Here is a 16654-nt window from a genome sequence, read left to right as displayed (position 1 = left end):
AGGACTGGAAAACAGATGCTTGGAGGGCACAAACAAAACCCTGTGTGCGCCAGGAGCCAGGAAAAAGGAGTGGTGTCCCCACAGAGACTGAGCCAGACTTGCCTGTGAGTGTCCAGGAGTCTCCAGCAGAGGTGTGGGTCTTCAGTGGCCTGCTGCAGGGCTGGGGCACTAAAAACAACAGTGCAGGTTTAGGTCCTTTTGAAGAAGATCACCATTATTGTCATTACTCCTACCACAGTTTGGCCTCAGACCAAACAACAGGGAAGGAACACAGCCCCTCTAATCAACAGAAAATTTGATTAAAGATTTACCCTGCCCATCAGAACAAGACCCAGATTCCCCCACAGTCAGTCTCTCCCATCAGGAAGCTTCCACAAGCCTCTTATCAGAGGGCAGACAGAATGAAAACCACAATCACAGAAAACTAGCCAAACTGACCACATGGATCACAGCCTTGTCTAACTCAATGAAACTCTGAGCCATGCCCTGTAGGGCCACCCAAGATGAACGGGTCATGGTGGAGAGTTCTGACAAAACGTGGTCCACTGGAGAAGGGAATGGCAAACCACTTCAGCATTCTTGCCTTGAGAACTCCATGAATAGTATGAAAAGGCAAAAAGATAGGACACTGAAAGATGAACTCCGCAGGTTGGTAGGTGCCCAATATTCTACTGGAGAAGAGTGGAGAAATAGCTCCAGAAAGAAAGAAAAGACAGAGCCAAAGTTAAAACAGCACCCAGTTTTGGATGTGACTGGTGATGGAAGATAAGTCCGATGCTGTAAAGAATAATATTGCATAAGAACGTGGTGTTATAGCCACGCGTTCTGGGAAACAAACTCACTCAGAAGGACAATGCAGATAATGGGGTGCAGTTTGTTACACCGGCGGGCCCAAGGCAGAGTCTCCTCTTAGCCAAGGACCCTAACCAGTTTTTGTGAAAACATTGAATACCCTAAGTGTATGTGCCCAAACCCACCTCCCCACATTCCCTGAAACTAATCTGGACAAGGTAAAAGAGAGATAGGATCAAAGTTAACGCATGATTCATGTGTCACAAGACTAGATAAACAGCGGATATTTATCAATAGGCCTGTGGTCATATCCCAATAAACATAATGGAATTTACCACTTTGTTCTGTTACAGAGATAATTAGCATATTCTTTTAGGCAACGGAGAGTCCAAGTACAAGTCCTGAAGCTCTTTTATCCGGGGGGTCTGGTTTCCCGTTGGTATGCCATTTCTATAGACACTGGGCACAAAGTTCAGAGTCCATTGGGAGGGTGACCACGCATGTAGCCTAATGTTCTCAGCCTGGCCTAAGAGCTCTGTCCGTTTCCTCCTTCATTCCCCACTCTTGATGCTCTTAACTCATATTATGAGCATCATTCATAGGGATATATTGCACCCTGGCTCTCCGACCGCCAATTTGGGAGAACATCACAGACCTTTGGGTTACAAAGTTCCTAATACATTGTAAAATGCAGGGTCCACAAGGCAGAACTATCAAGGAAACTATAGCCATGGTAAATACAATTTTCCGTCAATCACCACCCTTCACCCAAGATAGGACCGAAGTCCAGAAAGGAATGTTTTCATTTGATGTTGCTTTTACCTGGTTTTTCACGTCATCTAAAGCAGTCGATACATTGCCAGATAAGTCAGGAATGCATACACAACATTCAACCTTAATTATAGCACAGGTCCCTCCTTAAGCAGCTGTGAATATGTCCAAAGCCATTCTATTATAAGTTACCACTTTTCTCATTTGGATTTGCTCTTCATTTAAGGCTTGGATGGCTTTCATTCTATCTAGGAGAGCCTGTTTTGTGAAATTAGTCAAGGCCTCTACTTTAATCATAATATCTGTTGTCTCTATAGAGGGTATGAATAAGGCAACAATATATTCATACCACTGAAACAAAGATCTTGTCCACCTAGCATGTAAATAAGGTAGATTTACCAGGGCTTGTTGTAGGTTAGGCTTTTGTTACACTGGCATTTATATCAAATGTAACCCTATGACCCAAGTCTATTGACTGTAGGTCTGGCTTACACCCAGAGAGCAGGGAGAGATTATGATAGTGTCCCAGAAAAGAGCAGAGTGGTTTAAAATCTCCTTGGCAGAGTGGTGACAGCCCCCAGGGAAGTCCATCCATCACAGACAGAGGCATAGCCCCACATACCCAACAGTTGGAGGTATTGTGGAAGTTGGCATAGGAATATGCACGTTGATGAGGCCAAGCAGCAGGAGTTGACTGTGCGGTTTCATCCTCAAGGGGCTCATCCAGGATCTTCTTTTCCTTCTTCTTAAGGATGGTCTTAGTCTCTCAAGGGTCAGTGGGGTCCCTCTGTGCAGTCCACTCAGCGTTTTCTGGGTCTGCATGGTATGCTCTCTTCACCCTCGTATGATGGATCCAAGGGGCAATACCTGCAACTTTAAGTGCAGTAGGGGTAGTTAGAATAACAGTATAAGGGCCCTTCCACCGAGGAGCTAGTAAATCAAGTTTCCAATCTTTGACCCATACTTGGTCACCAAGCGTAATCTCATGAATCTGTTCCCCAAGGGGGAACGGCACCCTTTATTGTACAAACTGAGTTACCTGATTTATTACCTTACCCAGTTCCATCTGTTGTGAAATCCTATCCCCCCTTGAAGTGAACTGAAGTGAAGTCACTCAGTCGTGTCCGACTCTTTGCGACCCCGTGGACTGTAGCCTACCAGGCTCCTCCGTCCATGGGACTCTCCAGGCAAGAATACTGGAGTGGGTTACCATTTCATCCCCCCTTATCTGAGGCAAATTTGGTGACATCTGTTTTATTGTGGGAGGGGGCCTCCCATACACAATTTCATGTGGAGAATAGCCTTGGGACTGTGGGGTCATCCTGAGTCTGAGCAGAGCCCTCGGAAGCAAGTCCACCCAGGAGCAGTCAGTCTCTATGATCCACTTGGAGAGTCTCTTTAAGTGTCCGGTTGGTTCATTCAACCATCTCAGAACTCTGGGCCTATATGCAGTGTGCAGTTTCCATTTGATGTTTAAAGTGTTGCTTACTTGTTTACTAAATCAGCTACAAAAGCCAGGCCATTGTCTGATCCAATGCTGGTAGGAAATTCATATCTGGGAACTATTTCCCTAAGCAGGTACTGGACTACTTCTGATGCTCTTTCAGTCCAGGTAGGAAAAGCTTCTACCCATCCCAAAGACGTACATACCATGACCAGCAGGTAACGGTAGTGTCAGTGAGGTTTAATTTCAGTGAAGTCCACTCCCAGGTGTTCAAGGGGCAGTGTGTCTTTCAGCTGAATACCCAGAGGTTTTTGTCTGAATACCCTAGAGGCAGCATTAACCTGTGAGCAGGCAGCATGGCCTAGGTGGGTTGCTTGGTGTGTTTGGCTTACCAGAGTGTGTGCCAGCTCCTCCGGTACCAATAATTTGTCACTTGGCAATTCCCACCATCTCTTTTTAGTCTTGATGGCCCCTTCCACTTTGGCTAACCTGACAGCCATTGTCCTTGTTTTATCAGGCTAGTGGCATCAGTATATAGGACCCAATTAGGGTCTGGAAACTTATGTCCTTCTTTAAAACAAACCCCAGATACTTTGCCTCCTCCTTGCAGATCTGTGCCTTCTTCTTCGACACCTGGTAACCTGCTTCCATCAGCAGCTGGAGCAGTGTTTTTTTCCCTTCCCAACATTTTTCCTTGGTCTCGGCAGCCAGCAGCAGGTTATCCCCATATTGTAGGAGCCAACATCTGTACTCTTCCATATGGAATGAGTCCAGGTCAGAAGCCAAGGCTTCCCCAAAGATGGCTGGGGAATTCTTAAACCCTTGTGGGGGATTCCAGATGAGCTGTTGTTTGGTACTCCTGACCGGATCTTCCCATTCAAAGGCAAAGATGGGCTGTGATGCTGGGGCGAGGCGTATGCAGAAGAAGGCATCCTTGAGATCTAGGCAAGTATAAACTTTAGTCCTCAGTGGGAGGAGGCTAAGTAAGGTATAGGGGTTTGGAACAGTGGGGTGTAAAGTCACAGTAACCATGGTTTACTAGCTTGAGATCTTGTCCAGGCCTATAGTCCTGTCCTCTTTCCTTTTTGACTGGCAGGATTGGCGTATTCCAAGCCGACTGGCACTCTACTAGAACGGCCACTTGTTTCAATCTATTGATGTGGGACAGTCCAGCCCGGGCCTCTGTCGGTAGCGAGTACTGGCGCTCTCTAACCGGGATGGTGCCTGGTTTGAGTTCTATTATCACTGGGGCGTGATCTTTAGCCAGCCTGAGGGGAGGGGGGTTATCTTCTGCCCAGACCTCAAGGAATAATTGAGTTAGCTCTCTCTCATGCTCTTCCGGCCCACCCGGTTCTTCCTTCGGAGGTTCATGCAACCTCTACTCATCTTCGGGGGTATTGAGAGAGAGAGCAAATAAGTCATAGTGCCCATCTGGAAGGTGGGCCTCTCCTCAGTGGAGAAAATCACTTGTGCTCCTAGTTTGGAGAGCAAGTCTCTTCCCAACAGGGGTACTGGGCACTCAGGAATGTAGAGGAATTCATGAATCACTTGGTGTCCCCCCCATCTGACATTTTCTGGGCTGGCAAAACGATTTAGTCATCTCTTCTCCCGATACCCCAGTTACAGCGGTAGTCTTTGTGGACAGAGGTGCCACAGGTTTTGTTACTACCGACAGTTCTGCTCTTGTATCCACCATGAAGTCAATGTTTTGGTCCCCCACTTTTAAGGTTACCATGGGCTCTCAGGGACCTGATATCTCTGAGCCCCGGCAGCCCTATTTAATTTCCAAGTCAGCAAGCCCCACAACTGTGGGAGCTTCCTCTTCCTTCCTTGCCTTAGGGCATTCATTCTTCCAGTGGCCAAAAGCTCCACACCCGGCACACTGGTTTGGCTGCAACGGGGCCCGGGGCCTCCGTTGGGACCGGCTGAAAGACTGTCCTGTCCCTGGGGCAGAGGAGGTTTTCCGGAGGACCCGAGATAGACTTTCCCAGAGCAGCAACTAGCACTGCAAATCTCTTGTCTGTTTTCTTTCGTTCCCTCCGGCTCTCAGGCAGAGTGCAGTCTCTGCTTAATTCCAACGTCTCCCTCCCCTTCTTGTCAGTACTCACTGGCAGAGGCGGGTATAGCTTGGGCGGTTTGGCTGGAGCCGGATCCTGGAAGTGTTGGCCAGAGGCTTCTGTCACCGGGATCTGAGCCCGCCGAGGTGGCAGCTCTACGAGGTGGCAGCTCTCTCTCTGGGAGAGCTGGCAGAGGAGCAGTGGCTGCTGCAGGAACTTCACCTGGCCCTGGATCGGGCATTAAGGTGGCCTCTAGTCCTGGGGGAGCACTGGGAGGCAGACTCCTCATTATCCAGTGTGGGGGAGGGGTCAGGTCATCCCCGTCCAAATCCTGCCAGATCCCAGAGGGAGAAGGGGGATCGGCGTGTCTTCACCTGCCAGTCAGCATGGCCGAACCAGAACACCACGTGGTCCAAGACTGTTTCTCCCTTAAAGTCCGTTCTGCCTTGGTGAGCTTGATCAGGTGTGAATGAAAACATAGATGGTTAAATATCCCATGTCCCAGGCTGTCTCCGGAAAAGCCAATTCATACTCACTTATGTATCCCCTTCCTTCTAGCCTGACAATTCCAAGGGGATCAAGAATATCACAGCAGACGGGACACCTCCTGGGGGAGGGCAGAATAGGAGCATACAAGGACCAGTTTCCTATCCTAAAAATCCCCTGGCGATCGCTGGTAATAATTTTCCCTGAGAAGGCGTGGACACACCTCCTAAATGACCTTCACAAATTCCCTTCCTAAGCCCTAGCACGCTCGTCGACCTGTGTACCAAGCAATCGTCGCCTGCCTATTCCAGGCTCCTGTGGGTCCCCGCTCCTTCTAGTCCCTCCCGGGGGGTGATCCAGCCCCCTCTTCCACCCTGCCTGGGGGGTTCCTCCTCACCTGAGTGCTCAGTTCCCTTGCTGCCGTCCACCACCTGCTAATGTGAAAGGTCCGGGCGTTGAGAAGCAGAATCCTTCTGGAAGGGTGAGGTGTCTTCCCTGCTCTAGAAAATTCAAGTCACAAGGCCTTGGAGTAGTCACAAATGGGACTTGTGTCCTCAAAGTGAGGGGGTTCCCGGCCCAGACACCAAATGTTGTAGCCACGCGTTCCGGGAAACAAACTCACTCAGAAGGACAATGCAGATAGTGGAGTGCAGTTTATTACACCGGCGGGCCCAAGGCAGAGTCTCCTCTCAGCCGAGGACCCTGACCAGTTTTTGTGAAAACCTTATATACCCTAAGTGTACGTGCCCAAACCCGCCTCCCCAAATTCCCTGAAACTAATCTGGACAAGGTAAAAGAGAGATACGATCAAAGTTAACCCATGATTCATGTGTCACAAGACTAGATAAACAGCGGATATTTATCAATAGGCCTGTGGTCATATCCCAATAAACATAATGGAATTTACCACTTTGTTCTGTTACAGAGATAATTAGCATATTCTTTTAGGCAACGGAGAGTCCAAGTACAAGTCCTGAAGCTCTTTTATCCGGGGGGTCTGGTTTCCCATTGGTATGCCATTTCTATAGACACTGGGCACAAAGTTCAGAGTCCATTGGGAGGGTGACCACGCATGTAGCCTAATGTTCTCAGCCTGGCCTAAGTCGGAGTACAGCTCTGTCTGTTTCCTCCTTCAGTGGTGTATTAGGTTCAGGAACCAAGGGAAATTAGAGACGGTCAAACAGGAAATGGCAAGAGTAAACATCAACATTTTAGGAATCAGTGAACTAAAATGGACTGAAAGGGCAAATTTAATTCAGATAACTATTTTATCTACTACTATGGGCAAGAATCCCTTAGAAGAAACGGAGTAGCCCTCATAGTCAACAAAGACTCAGAAATGCAGCACCTGGGTGCAGTCTCAAAAATGACAGAATGATCTCTGCCCTTTTCCAAGGCAAACCACTCAATATCACACTAATTTAAATCTATGCCCCAACCACTAATGCCAAACAAGCTGAAGTTGAATGGTTCTATCATGACCTACAAGACCCTCTAGAACTAATACCCAAAAAAGATGTCCTTTTCATCACAGGAGACCGGAATGCGAAAGTAGGAAGTCAAGAGATATATGGAATAACAGGCAAGTTTATCCTTGGAGTACAAAATGAAGTAGGGCAAAGGCTAACAGAGTTTTGCCAAGAGAATGCACTGGTCATAGCAAACACTCTTTCCCAATAACAGGAGAGACCACTCTACACACAGACGTCACCAGATGGCCAACATCGAAATCAGATTGATTATATTCTTTGCAGCCAAAGATGGAGAAGCTCTATACTGTCAGTAAAAGCAAGACTGGGAGCTGACTGTGGCTCAGATCATGAACTCCTTATTGCCAAATTCAGACTTAAATTGAAGAAAGTAGGGAAAACCACTAGACCATTCAGGTATGACCTAAATCAAATCCTTTATGATTACACAGTGGAAGTGACAAATAGAATCAGGGAATAGATTTGATAGAGTGCCTGAAGAAGTACGGATGGAGGTCGTGACTTTGTACAGGAGGCAGTGATCGAGACCACCTCCAAGGAAAAGAAATGCAAAGAGGCAAAATGGCTGTCTGAGGAGGCCTTACAAATAGCTGAGAAAAAAAAGAGAAGCTAAAGGCAAAGGAGAAAAGGAAAGATATTCCCATTTGAATGCAGCATTCCAAAGAATAGCAAGGAGAGATAAGAAAGTCTTCCTCAGTGATCAATGCAAAGAAATAGAGGAAAACAATAGAATGGGAAGAACTAGAGATCTCTTCAAGAAAATTAGAGATATGAAGGGAACATTTCATGCAAAGATGGGCACAATAAGGACAGAAATGGTATGGACCCAACAGAAGCAGAAGATATTAAGAAGAGGTGACAAGAATACACATAAGAATGATACAAAAAAGATCCTCATGACCCAGATAATGATGATGATGTGATGACTCACCTAGAGCCAGGCACTGGAATGCAAAGCCAAGTGGGCCTTAGGAAGTATTACTGCGAACAAAGCTAGTGGAGGTGATGGAATTCCAGTTGAGCTATTTCAAATCCTAAAAGATGATGCTGTGAAAGTGCTGCACTCAATATGCCAGCAAATTTGGAAAACTCAGCAGTGGCCACAGGACTGGAAAAGGTCAGTTTTCATTCCAATACCAAAGAAAGGCAATGCCAAAGAATGTTCAAACTACTGCACAGTTGTACTCATTTCAACATGCTAGCAAAGTAATGCTCAAAATTCTGCAAGCTAGGCTTCAACATTAAGTGAACTGTGAAGTTCCAGATGTTCAAGCTGGATTTAGAAAAGGCAGAGGAACCAGAGATCAAATTGTCAACATCCGTTGGATCATGGAAAATGCAAGAAAGTTTCAGAAAAGCATCTACTTCTGCTTTACTGACTACTAGTTAAAGGCCAAAGCCTTTGACTGTGTGGATCACAAGAAACTGTGGAAAATTCTTCAAGAGATGGGAATACCAGACCACCTGACCTGCCTCTTGAGAAATGCATGCAGTTCAAGAAGCAACAGTTAGAACTGGACATGGAACAACAGACTGGTTCCAAATTAGGAAAGGAGTATGTCAAGGCTGTATATTGTCACCCTGCTTATTTAGCTTATATGCAGAGTATATCATACAAAATGGCAGACTGGATGAAACACAGCCTGGAATCAAGATTGCCAGGAGAAATATCAATAACCTCAGGTATGCAGATGACACCACCCTTTCGGCAGAAAGTGAAGAAGAACTAAAGAGCCTCTTGATGAAAGTGAAAGAGGAGAGTGAAAAATCTGGCTTAAAACTCAACACTCAAAAAACTACGATCATGGCATCTGGGTCCCATCACTTCATGACAAATAGATGGGGAAACAGTGGAAACAGTGTCAGACTTTATTTTCTTGGTCTCCAAAATCACTGCCAATGGTGACTGCAGCCATGTAATTCAAAGATATTTGCTTCTTGGAAGAAAAGCTACGACCAACCTAGACAGCATATTAAAAAGCAAAGACATTACTTTGCTAACAGAGGTCTGTCTAGTCAAGGCTATGTTTTTTCCAGTGGTCATGTATGGATGTAAGAGTTGGACTGTGAAGAAAGCTGAGCACCGAAAACTTGATGCTTTTGAACTTTGGTGTTGGAGAAGACTCTCGAGAGTCCCTTGGACTGCAAGGAGATCCAACCAGTCCATCTTAAAGGAAATCAGTCCTGGGTGTTCATTGGAAGGACTGATGCTGAAGCTAAAACTCCAATACTTTGGCCACCTGATGCAAAGAACTGACTCCTTGGAAACGACCCTGATGCTGGGAAAGAGTGAAGGTAGGATAAGTGAATGACAGAGAATGAGATGGTTGGATGGCATCACTGACTCGATGGACATGAGTTTGAGCAAGCTCCAGAAGTTGGTGATGGACAAGGAAGTCTGGCGTGCTGAGGTTCATGGGGTCACAAAGAGTCGGACATGACTGAGCGACTGAACTGAACTGAGCTGATGGCTCAATAATGTTATCTCTTTGAGCCTCAAATCTCTTATTGTAAAATGGAGTCCTTGCCTACTCCAGAGGTTTCAGTTCAGTTCAGTTCAGTCACTCAGTCATGTCCGACTCTTTGCGACCCCATGAATCGCAGCACACCAGGCCTCCCTGTCCATCACCAACTCCCGGAGTCTACTCAAACTCATGCCCATTGAGTCGGTGATGCCATCTAGCCATGTCATCCTCTGTCGTCCCCTTCTCCTCCCACCCCCAATCCCTTCCAGCATCAGGGTCTTTTCCAATGAGTCAACTCTTCGCATGAGGTGGTCAAAGTAATGGAGTTTCAGCTTCAGCATCAGTCTTTCCAATGAACACCCAGGACTGATTTCCTTTAGGATGGACTGGTTGGATCTCCTTGCAGTCCAAGGGACTCTCGAGAGTCTTCTCCAACACCAAAGTTCAAAAGCATCAAGTTTTCGGTGCTCAGCTTTCTTCACAGTCCAACTCTCACATCCATACATGACCACTGGAAAAAACATAGCCTTGACTAGACAGACCTTTGTTAGCAGAGTAATGTCTCTGCTTTTTAATATGCTGTCTAGTTTGGTCATAGCTTTCCTTCCAAGGAGTAAGCGTCTTTTAATTTCTTGGCTGCAGTCACCATCTGCAGTGATTTTGGAGCCCAAAAAAATAAAGTCTGACACTGTTTCCACTGTTTCCCCATCTATTTCCCATGAGGTGATGGGACCAGATGCCATGATGTTAGTTTTCTGAATGTTAAGCTTTAAGCCAACTTTTTCACTTTCCTCTTTCAATTCACTTTCATCAAGAGGCTTTTTAGTTCCTCTTCACTTTCTGCCATAAGGGTGGGGTCATCTGCCTATCTGAGGTTATTGATATTTCTCCTGGCAATCTTGATTACAGCTTGTGCTTCTTCCAGCCCAGTGTTTCTCATGATGTAATCTGCATATAAGTTAAATAAGCAGGGTGACAATATACAGCCTTGATGTACTCCTTTCCCTATTTGGAACCAGTCTGTTGTTCCATGTCCATTTCTAACTGTTGCTTCCTGGCCTGCACATAGGTTTCTCAAGAGGCAGGTCAGGTGGTCTGGTATTCCCATCTCTTTCAGAATTTTCCACAGTTTATTGTGATCCACACAGTCAACGTCTTTGGCATAGTCAATAAAGCAGAAATAGATGTTTTTCTGGAACTCTCTTGCTTTTTCGATGATCCAGTGGATATTGGCAATTTGATCTCTGGTTCCTCTGCCTTTTCCAAAACCAGCTTGAACATCTGGAAGTTCTCGGTTCACATATTGCTGTAGCCTGGCTTGGAGAATTTTGAGCATTACCTTACTAGCGTGTGAGATGAGGGGTCAGTCAAATAAACCCTGGAAGAGTCCATGGTATACAAACTGTAAAATGCTATTCCAGTGCAGGCATTTTAGACTTTGTTGTTCACGCCTCTGTTCCTGTGGTACTTGGTTCATATCTCTGTATGTTCACCATTGTTTCATGGTTGGCCATGCATGTCTCTGTGTCTCTCAATAAACTGAATTTTTGAGGGCAGCGACAGATTTACGTTCAGAGTAAGTGTGAAATAAAGGTGTAATTATCCACATGAAAAATCTCTATTCAGTGAACCCCTACTAGTGCCACACACTTCACCTTCATGTTATCTCTGTTGCCAGAAGAGACTCAGAGAGGTGAGTACCCTGCCCTCAGCCATTCACCAGAGAGTGACAAAACCAGGACGGGAGCTGGCATCTCCCTGCCTCCAAAACCCATGATCTGTCACCAGCCCCAAGCTATCACCTGGTTACCCATCACACAATAAAGTATTTCATGAGCACCTGCTATGTTCTAAGTGCTTTACCAGATGCTAGAGGCATGGAGATGGATAAGGCAGGTGTGCTCTTGTCCACATAGAAGATGGAACCGATACCTCAACAAAGAACTGAGAGGCCCACTCTGACATGCTGGGAGTCCTATCCAGGTTGAGAGAAGGAAGGTCTACCTGAGGCAGGGGCTGCAGAGCTGAGCCCTGAGAAATGAAAAGAAGATGACTTTCAGAAGATCTTGGAGGAAGGGCCAACAAAGAAAACAAGCTGAGGTGTGAATGAGCGGGGAATGTTCTCCAAGTAGCAGGGCAGTGAGTCAGCCTGAAGAGTCATGAGAAAGTAAGAGGTGAGTTAGGAGAGGAAGTCTGGGTCTGCACCAGAGCAGGACCTCAGAGACTGTGGAGAGGAGCGTGGGGACCTTCAGAGGTTTCCCGGTGGAAGAGTGATGTGATCCGATGTATGTTTCACAAAAGACATTATTAGTAGTAGTAGTTTAAATACAATTGGGGTTTGCTAATACTAATTATAACAATGTTTTAAAAAACATGTTTAGAAGACAAGAGACAGAGGTAAAAAGTAGGGCGTAGGGACGATGGTTCTGCAAATGATTTTTGCAGGTGTTTCCCTGCATCTGAAGTCCAGCAGAATTAAGCCTCATTTATTTTATATATAATAATAATGGGCTGTAAATGGGAAAGAACTAAATAGATTTTCAGAGCTCTGCTGTGAGAGGGATCAGATTTCTTCCCCTTTCTCTTCCCACTCCCAAGGAGAGAGGGAGCCCAGCACCCCAGGGCTGAGGGGATCCACCTGCTGCTGTCTGGAGCAGGGTTATCTGTTTAGTAGCAGCTTCCCTGGTGGCTCAGATGGTGAGGAATCTGCCTGCAATGCAGGAGACCCTGGTAGCAGTCTGGAGAATGCTTAAGACCATTCCCTTCTCCCCAGGAGCAAGGCTCTTAAGTTCTAGATACAGTTCAGTCTTGGCCAGATTGTGGCCTGGGAGTCACGGTTCTTATTGTACAGCCTTGGCTGTCCTCTGGGAAGCAGGCAGACAAGCCCAGCCTCATCCCTGCTCTACTGCTGTGAATTTGTGAGGCGAAAGCCGATCCCACAGAGTAGGAACTACAGAAAGGGGAGACAGAAAGCAGAGGCCTCAGGTGTCTGCACTGCCTGTCTTCTGCTCCCCACCCCCTTTTCCATGCTCCTACCCTGTTCTCTTCAAGAAGCAGAAGAAAATTCATGTTGAGGTTTGACAGAAAACAACAAAATGCTATAAAGCAATTATCCTTCGATTAAAAATTAAATAAATTTAAATTTAAAAAAAAGAAGAGGAAGCAAGAGAAAGAAAACTCCAAGAAAGAAGAACTTGTAAGAAGCAAAACAGATCGAATTTCAACATTTCTGGACAACTGAGCAATCTCACCCATGCAAATTACATCGGATTATGCTAATTGTGGTGTAGATCACTACACTGTCACATTTCCTCTTCTACTTCCAACCTCAGCTTTTTGTACCCTAGAGGTGTTTGGGCGGAGGGCATCCTGGCAGAACCCCTGCTACTGGTGCAAAGTTGATTGCAAAACAGAGTTGAGTTTTCCAACCCCTCCCACTCCCAGAACTGCAGATTTCTTCCTTCAGTTCTGCTTCCCTCCACTCTGGCCACAAGGCCTCTCCCAAAGGGACCTGGGGAAAGCCTTTACCCATGTCTACCCCACCAAGACACTCTTTGTCCTAGTGCCTGGACAGAATATTTATGTACTGTATTTAGAGACGATGTGGCAAGTTTGAAGGAGGGAAGGGTTTAAAATAGACTCATGCAAATAGAACTCCTCTATGCTAATGATATGTAAATACCACTCTTTTTTTTTTCTTGGCCCCCTGGAGTCAAGAAATGACTTGTCTATGTGCAGTGGACCAAAAAGAGACCCAGAGAGAGAGCTAGAGAGCAGGACAGTAAGAAAGAGTGGCCTGAGAACCCTGGCTTACACGCCACCCACGCACCCACACACACACACTCACACACACCGTACCCACTATCACCACCTCCCTGCCCAGCCTAGACTCATCTGAGCCCTGGGCAAAGGATGCAGACAAGGCTGCCCAGGCCTTCAGGAGGAGGAACAGGGCTCAGACGGGGGTGGGTGGGGGCAGGGGGGTGGAGAATCATCTGGGTTCTGAGCTTCCAGGACAGGTGCTTCCCCTTCCTCCCTGCCGGGAGTGCCTCTCACCGCCTCCCTCCACCTGTGGAGAGACTGTCTTTCTCTGCTATTATCTCCTACATTTGCTGGTAAATGACAACACCCTCCACAGCGGCCCGCCCAGCACTTGAACCCCTTCTGGCCAGGCGGCTTGCCCGAGGATTAGCTCCTCTTTGGAGAGTCCACAATAGCCCTCCACATCCTTTGTGCCTCTGTTTGCTGCAAATATTGAAGCTCTCTCCTGAAACTCATTACAGGCCATCAGGACAAAGGCTTTCCACGGGTCTCCAGGACAGAGCCAGCACCAGGATGCTCCTCAATATTGTGCCTGCTGCCTCACCTGCCACTTCTTCTCCAGTTACCCCTGAAGGGAAATCACCCACATTCACACCAGCCGTCTCTGCTCCAAGGCGATGGGCAGGCGGAGGCCATGATGCCCACTTCCAGGCTTGCCCATCCAAAGGGAAGGGCAGGGCTGGGCATTCTGGGGGCGAACAGGGGTCACAGGCAGTTGGGAGATGGAAGGATCCAGGGTGAGGGAAATGGATGGAGCCGAGGACACAGCAGCAGGTGCACTAAGCGCTCACTTGCCACCAGGCCTCCTTCACCTCGGCCTGGAACATTCCTCTCTTCCTCTCCTCAGCCTCACTTTCAGGGGCTGGTTTTATTTATCCATCTGGTCTCACCCTGGACTTTGCCTCATCACCTCCTCCAGGAAGCCTCCCCTGCTTCCCAAATTTAGGTGTCCTTCCTCGGTGCTCACACTGGGTATTGTAGCTGCTTGCTCACCCTTTGCTTCCCTCCTCCCTCTGACACCCAGGCCTCCGAGGTCCCAAGGCAGCTCATCATTGCACCTCACGTCACACAGCCCTTAGAGCGTGGCGAGTGAATACGGCTGAGCAAATGAACGACTGAATGAATTCAATCAGGTGTGGGCTATGCCTGGTCCTGAGCCCTCGGAGTTCTGCTTTAGCGCCACGAGGGGGCCTGGGGAGGAAAGGACCAAGAATTTCTTGCTGCCTTCTGTGGAGACTCCTCTGTTTACTGAAGACCACAGGACTGAGTCTACTGACCAGGAGACCTGGGTGAGTCTCTGATCTCAGAGCCTCCATCCCCTCTCCTGGCAAATGGGAAAAATGCCATTGGGAAGGTGAAGCGGGACAAGGCACCAAACACAGCCCCTGGCGCCTGAGCGTCACCCGGGGGAGGAAGGGGACGTGAGACCCTGGCTTGGGGCCGGGGAGGGGCCTGGTGGGGACCACCTCACGAGAGGAAACAAGGGCTCTTCAGGTCGGCGCCAGAGGTCACTCTGGACTAGGGGCCGGGCTGGAGACGAGGAGCCTGCCCGCGGGTCGGGGGCAGCATGTGCGTCTCTGGGACTGGGCCCGTCGGGAGGCAACCCCGGAGCCTGAGAGTCAGCCCGCTCTGCTCCTCCACCCGCCCTTGGCTCACCCGCTTCCTGTGCGCGAGGGGCCTGGTCAGGCGGCAGGGGCTGAGTGCAGCCCCTTCGTGGGCAAGTTATGCGTTGCTCTTTGCTCCGAGTTCCTCCTGTGTGAAGCAGAGACAGTGACAGAGCCACCTCACAGGCCGGCTGAGGAGCCTGGACGAGACGACTGCAGACCCTGAGCCCTGCTGGCAGCACCTCACAGGCGCCCCAGAAACACGGCCGCTGTTCCTGCCTGGCCCTGTCTCACCCTCACCTTGCCTTGCGGGAGCCCAGAGGTCGTCCTCCCATTTCACAGAAGGCGATCCCAGAGCGGTTCCAGAACTTACGAAAAGCTACCAGTGACTCAGGGAAGGTTGGACCAAGACCTGGGGTGCCCCAGTTTCCACTCCCGTTTCCTCGTGGCTTGGAACGTGACTCACTCTCGCCTTACTTCGTGTGTATAAATCCAGGCCACCCCGTGGGTAACAACAGAGGTTTCGCCTGTGTCTCTCACCCCCTTGGTCGTGCTGAGAAAGCTTCAAAAATAAACAGTGAGATGGCCCACATACTGAGAGAAGGACCGCAAAGCAGAAACAGTTCCCTAATCCCCTCGGGCTCCTCAGAGAAGCTGACCAAGGCTGTCTGGGAGCCCGGACGTCCAGAGGTGGACAGCAATACCCAGGTGACTGGCAGCTGCAGGAGGGTTCCTGACAGGCCTGGCAAGCAGGGCCAGGGGCACTGGTTCCGACACAGGACTGCCAGGTGCGGGGGCAGCCTGGGCTGCTCACTTGCCGACAGACCTTTAGTCATATGGAAGGAGGCTTCTGTGGAAGTGTGGCGACATGCTGGAGAGCCGGCAGCCAGTCAGCTCTCTGGCTGTTTCCCTACAGGAGCTGGGGGCAGCTGTCAGGAGACGGGGCCTGCCACCCAGGAGTCCGCCCTCGATGCGGTTGCTTCACAAGGAGAAAGGCTTTGCAGACAGAAGGGACTCTCTCCCCAACCTCGTGAACGAGGGCCGCCTCGTTCAAGGTTTTTACCCTTTGCAGAGCAAGGGCCAGGCTCACAGGAAACACCAAAACATACCCGGGGAACGACTGCATGAACTGTCCTCAAAAAACACCAGGATGGAGCCTTTCACGGCCTCTTCCTGGACTGTGTCAGGCCCTCAGGAGTCCGGTCCTCTCATCTCACTCCAGACCTTGAAGCTGCCACTCAATCTCCGATTGTTGGGTCAAGAGTCTTATAAATAAGCCTCTCCAAGCTCTTGGATGGTGATAAGGTGCCCCCTCAGCCTTTTCTGGAATAAGTAATCCTAAAAATATCTTTCATCACTTCCTTGGCTCTCTGCTTGGCCCATCTCCAAGCCCTTCCTCAGATTTCCTGCTTGGACCCAAAGCCGCGCATTCCTCTGCCGGGGAGAGAGCTCTCGTGTGAAGAAGCCTGAGGCGGGGGGTGGGTACCCGGAGGTGAGCAATCTTCCGCTTCAAGGGCCCGCAGCCAGGGCACTGCCTCCCCGCCTGGTCTCTGAAACTCTGCTCATTCAAACAGTCTTATCTTAGCACCGCCAACCCGGACTCCTTCCCGGAATCCCGGGAGACGACCCCTTCCGTGCAGGGTACAGTGTGATGAGCTCAGGCCCTGGATCTTTCCCTTCACCATTCCTCAGCACTCCTCGAGGAAGCCTATTCAGAACGCAG

General features: G+C 48.7%; 1 long non-coding RNA gene across 1 annotated transcript; it reads right to left on the bottom strand.

Annotated features, from left to right (window-relative positions):
- Positions 1 to 1079: 1079 nt before the first annotated feature.
- On the bottom strand, positions 1080 to 15271 carry LOC122707938. The gene is made up of 4 exons (XR_006344964.1): positions 15232 to 15271; positions 14984 to 15079; positions 5948 to 6050; positions 1080 to 2436 (listed from the first exon to the last, which is right to left on the bottom strand). It is a non-coding gene; the product is annotated as an uncharacterized LOC122707938 (long non-coding RNA).
- Between the last annotated feature and the right edge of the window lie 1383 nt (positions 15272 to 16654).

This window comes from Cervus elaphus, chromosome 14 (genome assembly GCF_910594005.1).
Source record: "Cervus elaphus chromosome 14, mCerEla1.1, whole genome shotgun sequence".
Lineage (NCBI taxonomy): Eukaryota > Metazoa > Chordata > Mammalia > Artiodactyla > Cervidae > Cervus > Cervus elaphus.
The sequence above is the reverse complement of the archived record's forward strand: the minus strand, read 5'-3'. Positions and strand labels throughout refer to the sequence as shown.